Here is an 8,632-nt window from a genome sequence, read left to right on the forward strand (position 1 = left end):
GCTCCACTAATGCCGCAACAATGCAAATGAGACACTGCAGCTAGTCCACACAAACAATGAACACGGGCGGGAAAAATCGGACGTGACGCACCCCGAGTGACAACCAATCCAGCCTTAAATGGACTGACCCAGTCCCTGATAGGTGAAGACTGATGTCAATCACTTAGTCCCGTCACACTTGCACCCTAAAACAGTCTCGGATCCCAAAGGGTTAAAACACTAGATGGGAAATAGTTAATAAGATGAAAACAGTAAAGGGCAACCCTACAACTGCTGTTAAATGAATGATGTAAATATGTAAGACACTGGGATAAATCTATGCTAAAACCTTTATTGATATATCGACATTACAGAAAAGTCCCTTCCCACAATTGATAACATACAACCATAAAACATAGAAAAATTGCATCTTTTTAAGACCATTTAACCACAATGATTTACAAAGGCTGCTAAAAAATGTCTTGTCCCCAATATTACAACTGATTGTACATGAACTTGAAATAAAATTAACACTAGAACCGTACACTCGAAATGTTACCGGTTGTTGTTACTCAAATGTACATAACAAATTTTCAATAAAACATTCAAGTCTCCCAGTCATTGACTTTTACTAAAACAGCAATTTACAACGCTAAATTACAAAACTAAAACTGTATTTCCGCACTGTCATTTTCTTGCAGCTTATGTTTTAACATTGTTCATTGCTAGGCAACAATTTCACTCAGTAAAATAGTGGTTATCAGTTTAATAAATAAAGTCAAAATAAGTAAATAAAGGTGATTTATAGATGTTGAAGAAGTATAAGAAGCAGTAAATTCCAGGAGCAATAGCTAGATAATTTACCCTGGGTCGACTTAAATTTGATTGTTGATTTGCTGTCAGATGAGCTGTCAAATGCTATGTTTTATTCTAACATTACTCGGAATTGTTTAACATTTGGATTATTACATTTTTGCTTTGCCATTTCTATTGTTTTTTGTTTGTTTCTGTGTTGCTATTTATATTTAGTTTTCCTGAAGGGAAAAAAATCTGAGACCAAGCCACAGAGGTTCTAGTATTAAACATAATGAAATGTAATGAATATTCAGATTGAATTACGTAATGAAAGCAGTCATTTGCAGTTGAGTAATGCGCAACAATTCTATAGATACTTTGATTCAGGTTATATATATATATATATGTATATACATATATACACACATTTTCTCCATCTTTCTTTGAGAAATGCTGGTCCCTATGGTATCAGTCTTGTTTTTGTTACTACTGTGTCTACTGCTTTTGCTGCTATTGCTACTGCTGTTGCTGGATTTTTTACTGCTGTTAGTACAACTGCTCCTGTTGCAACTACTGCTGTTGTTGCACCTAAGACTGTCATTGCTGTTTGTCCATAATTTTTACAGTTTAGTTTAAAAGCCTCCCATTTAATCTTTTTCTGGGCTTGTTTATACATCTCGTTAGTGTAGCACTTTCCTCTATTGTTCTGCACCATTTCATCTATCATTTCTATCAGTTTTATGACCTGAAAGCGATCTTTGTCTTCATTATTGAATAAGTGAAATCTGCCACCACAGTTATTAATAAGAGCCTGGAGATCATTATTTTCACTGATATACCCATCTAATGACTTTCCCTTCAGTTGATCTCCTCTAGTGAACAGAACAATGGTGTAACATGCAGCTTTTTCTCCAAAGTTCTCCTGAATCCATTTAACTGTGTTTTTCTGCTCCTCTGTGTATCTATCATCCAACCTGATGACCAGCAGGAACACGTGAGGGCCAGGAGCGGACATGATGACACACTTTTCAATCTCTTTCTTTAATTGTTCTTCACTCATTCTTGTATCATATAATCCTGGAGTGTCGATCACTGAGATGGCTTTACTCTCCACTGTTTTCGTATGCCTTTGACAGTGTTTAGTAACAGACTTAGAGGAAATATCTGTCTTAAAGTAATCACTGCCTAGGATGGTGTTTCCTGATGAACTCTTTCCTGATGCAGTTTTACCCACCAGAACAATCCTCAGATCTAATAAAGAGAGAGAAGTACATTACATTTCCACTTAAATGCTTTTTACCCTTTGCTATTAAATAATGGCAATATAATATGTATCTACACAAAATATCAATTAAGCATTTTCTCTCAAGCTTTGCATAGATTTTGCAGATCAATGCAGCATTGCCACAGGATTCAATAACTTCTCCTTGAGACATAACAGCAATCTTTGTTGAGTTTTGACCAAAAGCTTTCCCATCCAGCAATAAGAGAGCAAATGTCTAACAGGTGTTGTAGCAATTAGAGAAAATTAGAGTCTGAGTGGAAACTGAGAATTTAAGGGGGAATGGTTCTCCCTAGACATACCATTCGGAGAGATGGTCGGGGGGAAGAAAGGAAAAGTTATTAATTATATTTAGTTGTCTATTTATGTTGTTTGGTTATAGGTTGGGTTCCTTGGGGATGATTTAGGGTTTCCTTTTTGTCTGGTTTATCTTTTTGATTTAGATTTTGTTTTTGTTGAATGTAAAGTGTTGTTGATTTCCCTCTTAATTTGTAATGGGCCCATCTTTCTCTTTATAAGCTGTTGTGTTGTCCATTTTGGTGGCTTTTGTTTGTTGGTCTGTCTCTGTCTGCTTGGTTTGTTTTTGTAAAGGTACTTTTAAATTAAAGGCCTTTTTCTAGTGACAGCTGGTGTTCCTTGTCTTTGACTTCTCAGTCACTCACACTCAGCTCTTGCTGAACGCTGCATTCCATGGCCGTGCTTCAAGCCTGCGGCCATCACTGAGCTGAGGAGTGCAACGGACCTTGCCCTGTGTGCCACCAAGATGACGCAAGATGATGGCACAGGCAATCGGCCGCTCTATGGCCTGCCTGGTGGTGCTGGACTGCCACCTGTGGCTAGCACTCACAGAGATAAAGGACGCTGACAAGGTCCCATTTCTGGATGCATCCATTTCACAGAGGAGTACCAAGAAAATTGAGCCTTACCTACAGTCACAAAATGGGTCAACTGCTATGGAGTAACAGGGAAATTCTTCTATGTAATTACCTGCTGTATCACAAACTTTGCGAAAATTTACAAGTGGTACTGCCAGCCAATGTACGTAATGTAGTGATGACTTTAGACCATTCTATTCTTTGGGCGGGTCATTAAGGAAGGTGTAAAATTACCTAAAGAGGCTCATTGAGGACACTAAGCTCTCTATCAACACTCGCCTTGATGCCAGGATGTCGCACTGGCAAATCTACAGTCAGAACAGTTGTGTGTTAACAATGACCGGTTGTGATTCTCGCCTGGATGAAGTAGAGAGAATCTGTGAGGAACTGCATTCGCATAACAGCTTTCTTTGTGCTAAAGTAAATGACCTAAAGTGCCATTCATGTCAGCTTAATTTGAAGTTTGTGGGGTTAAAAGAAGTGGTGGAGCAAGTTTCCAAAGTTTTTTGGCCAAATTTCTCTTTGGACAAAACAATATCTCAAAACCTGTCAAAGCGGATTGCACCCATAGGTCGTTACAACCAAAGCCTAAGCCAAAACTCTCTGATTATTGAGAAGTTGCACCATAACCGCAATAAAGACCTGATCCTTCGTCTGAACCGTGACAATGCTCCATTATATTACAATGGGAAAACTGATTTTCCAGGACTATGCAGAGGTGGCATCCAAATGTTCTGCATTCAGATCAGTGATGAAAGTTTTAAAGGAAGCAGGGCTGTCTTGTTCTCGTCTCTTTAAATACAAGTTAAATACAAGGACTCCATATCGACTTTTGATTCACCAGAAGGAGCATGAAAATATGTGGACTCTCTAGTTAACAAATGACTTCACTTTAGTGATTTATTGCACTGTTGCATTGGCCTGATTAGGGTGGATGGTTAAGATATTCATTCAAGCTCATTATCGATTCTATCAGAGTTTGGCTGTACTTTTCTCTGTGTTTAGTATTTTCTTTTCAGCAGCAGTGGAGAGCGATTGAGACTTAGCTTAATAAGTAAGTCCCCTTGTTGTTTTGTTTTTTTTAATAAGGTGGCGGGTGAGTTCTGATGGGATGTACCAGCCTATATTTATTAAAGTGTTTACAGCATTTATTAATCTGTTACTATTGATATTTAGGTTCTATAAAAAAGGTTGATGCTTATAGTCCTGTTGGGGGAACATTTGTATCTTAAATGTCACATTTGTATCTTGGAATGTTAGAGGTATGGGACTCCAGATTAAAAGAAGCAAATTTTTTGCTCATCTTTAGTCTCACTTTGTCAATATACCTTTTTTGCAAGATATATAATTTTTTTAGGCCAACAGAGCAGAGACAACTTTGATAAACTTGTGAAATCCAGTTAGATCTGTCTTCTTTTTCTTTGAAGGCTAGGGGTATTGCCATCCTTTTTCATAAAACTCTCTCATTTTTTTGTCTGTCCAGTATAGTCTCAGATCCTTCCGGAAGATATATTTTAGCTTTTGGTCATATTAATTAATTCCCAATTACATGTGTAAATATTACACATTTCAAATTTTGATGCTCCTAAATCCTTCAGAAAGATTTTTTACTTGCTTCCTGAACCCATTTCTACAAATGTAATAATTGGGGGTGATTTTCACTGCTAACTTGTAGCTTATTAAGGCCACTCCTCCATACAGGTTCCTCACATTTTATGTTCAGTTAGTACTTTAAACAATTTATGCACGTCTTTTCATTTAGTTGATATCAACTAGACATATTCTAGAATAGATTATTTTCTTATTGATTCTTAAAATGTTTCTAAACGTAATACAAACCAAGTGTAACAATATTATGATTTATGATCATAGACTGAGACAGAGAACTTAAACTCCATGGTACGCAGAGTAATTTCAGTTGCCGTTTAAACCCTAGTTTATTCTTGCAGAAGCAATTTCTCACAGCTTGCTGAAAATGACGCCTTACTTTCAACCATTGAGCAGGCATATATATATATTATCTAAATCTCAGTCAGATCTTAAAACATGCTAAAAACAAGTATAATAGTATTTTAAAATAGAATTAAACCACAGATCGCTAAATAATTACCAAATTGTAACAGCAAACTTTCTTTAGCCATCTCCTGTATTAGTTCCTCCATTTTCATCTGTGTCTGGAGATTTTCCTGGACTTCAGCTTCTTGTACATTTCTTTGTAGGTTAAATCCTTCCCCATCCTCACTCACATTCTCTTGATTTCTCTCAATGTCTTCTGTGGGCTTGTTTTTTATTTCTCCCTCTGGATTAATTTCTCTCTTCTGCTCTTGCACCTCTGTCTGTAGCTGTCTTTTCCTCAGGTATATCTCACTGAAGTAGCACAGTTTTTCATTGTTCTTCACCATTTCATCAATTCTATTCAATAGCATTTTGATCTGAAAGGAATCACATTCATCTTTACTGTTTATCACATGATATCCTTGCACAACGTAGTCTAGTAGCTCTTTAACATTTTCACTCTCAGTGATTTTAATAAAGTCTGTTTTGGATAATTTGTCCCGTCCGATAAACAGAACCATAGTGAACAGTAAAGCTTCTTCTCCAAAGTTCTCCTGGATTTTCTCCACAAGGTTACACTGCTCATCTTCTTTTAAGGTCTCCAGATTGATGATAAGTAGGAACACATGAGGACCAGGATAACAGTGGTGCATACTTCTCGTCATTTCATTCTGCAGCACTTCATCAGTCATATGAGTGTTGAAGAATCCTGGAGTGTCGATGATGGAGATGTTTCTGTCTTCTACTCTTCCTCTCTGTTTCTCACTCTCCCTGGTACTGCTCTCTTTAAATGCTTCTCGTCCCAGTATTGCATTTCCTATTGAACTCTTACCAGCTCCAGAGGCTCCCAACAGTACAATCCTCAGAGAATCAAGTGCTTCACCAGGCTCTGTCAAAGAGAAAATGTCACTTTAATTGACTGTTACCCCTGTAAATACATACTGCTATGAAAACCCACATTTTATTTAGTTAAAACAAAAAATTTTACTTAGTAATTAGTTGCATTTTAGAGCACATTTCTGATGTCAGAATCCACATAATTATTTACAGTCATGACACAAAATAATTTTAATGATTTGAACACATGGTACAGGGGCCTTTAGGGCATGTCAGAATTGTTTTGATAGTTTAACGATGGAAAAAATAAAGTGTGTTTCGACCTGCACTGCAGCGCACTTGCACACAGCTGGCCTCAGGGTCTAAGAAAATGTGCTTTCCCACAGTGAGCCTTCTAGTACAGACACTGTGCAACGTCAAGAAGGATGAGGAACAGGTCCTGCTGGTAGCGCCATACTGGCCCACCACCTCTATGTGTGACTGGACAGGACGCGGCAGACTTAAGTGCTTTACCACCAGCGGTGATGGACACTATCACATTTAGGCCAATGCAGTGAATGGCCAGCCCCTTGTTTGTGTAAACTTATAAAAATTAAAAGAGCCATACAGTCATACATATTTATTTATGTGTATGTCATCAAAATAATAATGTCATCGACGTAATAATAAGTTCTTAATTTCACAAGTGTGGTTCCTGCACCACATCTCTCGCACCACCAGAGAGAACCTCACCCGAGTACCAACTCTCAATCTGAACTCAAATTCCCATAAACCTGCATACATGGGACTGATCACCTTGTACCTGACGCTAATTACCACACTCATTCTCCCCAGTATAAAGGACAGCTCCCCAGTTAACACATTGTGAAGTTTAGATGTGCTACGTTGTTTGTTTCTAAACGGTTTCCCTGTTTATTCTGACCGTATTATGACCTTGATTGTTTATTCGGATTCCTGACTCTAGCTGCCTGTGCTGATCCTTCTAGCCTGTTTATCGTTTATGGTTGTTTGCTGCCTGGACGGACCCTCTGCCAATTACTGGACTAGTATTTTGTCTCTCTGTTGTATCATCTACTGTCAATAAACTGCCTGTTGCAACTCTGTAACTGAGGCGCTACAATAAATTATGCCACCATAAAAAGCGTCAAAGCAGTATTTATTATTTGAATTTCGTATTAAACTAAATTTGAAAGCTAAGAATTTATCGTATCACAAGCAGGCTTGCCATTTTGGCTTGAGATTTACACGGGGAGCGTGAGACAGAGCCTTAAAGCGTGTTTCGTGCAGTTGGCAACTCTGCACTGATCAGGAAAAAACTGGTTTAAAGACAATGGCACAGATGTTTTCCGTTGACTCAAAATAGCAACGCACCAACAAAGCACCTGAACGCACCAAGTCAAGGTCCTGTCCTATCAAAATAAAGGCCGATATGTTTATTAATAATAAAAAAAATAAATATAAGGCTGTATTAATATGTGGTTTGTGTTTAAGGGATGGTTACAGATTACAAAAAGTATTAAAAGATTCTGAGGCAAAAACAGGGAACTGGCAAAAACAAGGCTTAGTATTGTTTTGTAGTACTGACTTCCTCAACAAACCTGTTCTACCTCTCTGTGCCATACAGATTTCTTTGCATACGCAGAGGAGAGATAATGCAGCAGGCAACAGCCTATGCTTAAAAAAAATAAGTTCAATTTATATTTATATATCTATTTATATAGTTTTTTTGTATTCATCTTAAAGCCTGTGCATTAATTTATTTTGAATTATGATACTGACTGATACTTAGTCAAGATGCTGTCGTGAATTTTTTTTAAAACCAGCTCTCAAAGGCAAGAGGCAAACTCAATAAATGGTCTTTAAAGATTTTATTATTGCAAGAAGGTAAAATATATTGTCTACTTTTCCACACATGAATAGGAGATAGAAAAAGTATCATGGATTGCCTTTTTTTAAGATACCTCCCCAGTATAGGTGACCCCCTAGGGTCACTATCCTTCTCCTGATGGTATAGCAGACCCTGCTATTACCTTCAATCAAAACCTCTCTTACAGGCTCAGTCATTGTTTATATCGAGAGTAAAAAACAAAAAAAGAAATAAAATTTCCACAACAATGCAATTTTTTTAAGCTTCAATATGTAACTAAACCAACTAACACAATAAATTATTATTTTTTAAATATAAATATTTATAAAAAAATTAATACAAAATACAACAGTAGTAATTTATTTGGGCATACTCTGTTTTAATAAACATAGTGGAGAAGCGGGTGCAAAAGTAATATTTTTCAGAAAAGAAGATAATGTTTTGGACCGAGATCATTCTTTGCTGTTGTCAGTAACTCCAGGTGGTGTTTTTCATTTTGAATGTAAATGATGTAAATCAGTAGGGATGAAAGTAACACACAGGTGGGTCAAAAGTAATACAAAAATACAAATTTTTTTTAGTTGCTCGTGATTAATTAAATATGACCTGTTTAATATGTAACAGAAAACGTATTTTGTTCTCTCTGAGAATTTATTAACAGAAGTAGCGCTGTAGTACAGAAATTGAAAATAAGTATTTAATTCAGATAACATAAGAGAAAAACAGGACGCTTCTAACTTTTGGAGGGGGTTAAGGCCAAAATAACAAAAAAAACTGATAAACAAAAACTAAATAAATAACAGAGCTCTTCCCTGACTTCCTTACTTCATCCAAAAACCAGGAGTAAACATGGTAAAAGGCACCCACCTCCGTACTGCGCCTGCAATCAAATAGAAACAAACAGTAAGAAAGAAACAAATAGTGAACAACTATCAGTCACTA

Source organism: Puntigrus tetrazona, unplaced genomic scaffold, assembly GCF_018831695.1.
Source record: "Puntigrus tetrazona isolate hp1 unplaced genomic scaffold, ASM1883169v1 S000000001, whole genome shotgun sequence".
NCBI classification, from domain to species: domain Eukaryota; kingdom Metazoa; phylum Chordata; class Actinopteri; order Cypriniformes; family Cyprinidae; genus Puntigrus; species Puntigrus tetrazona.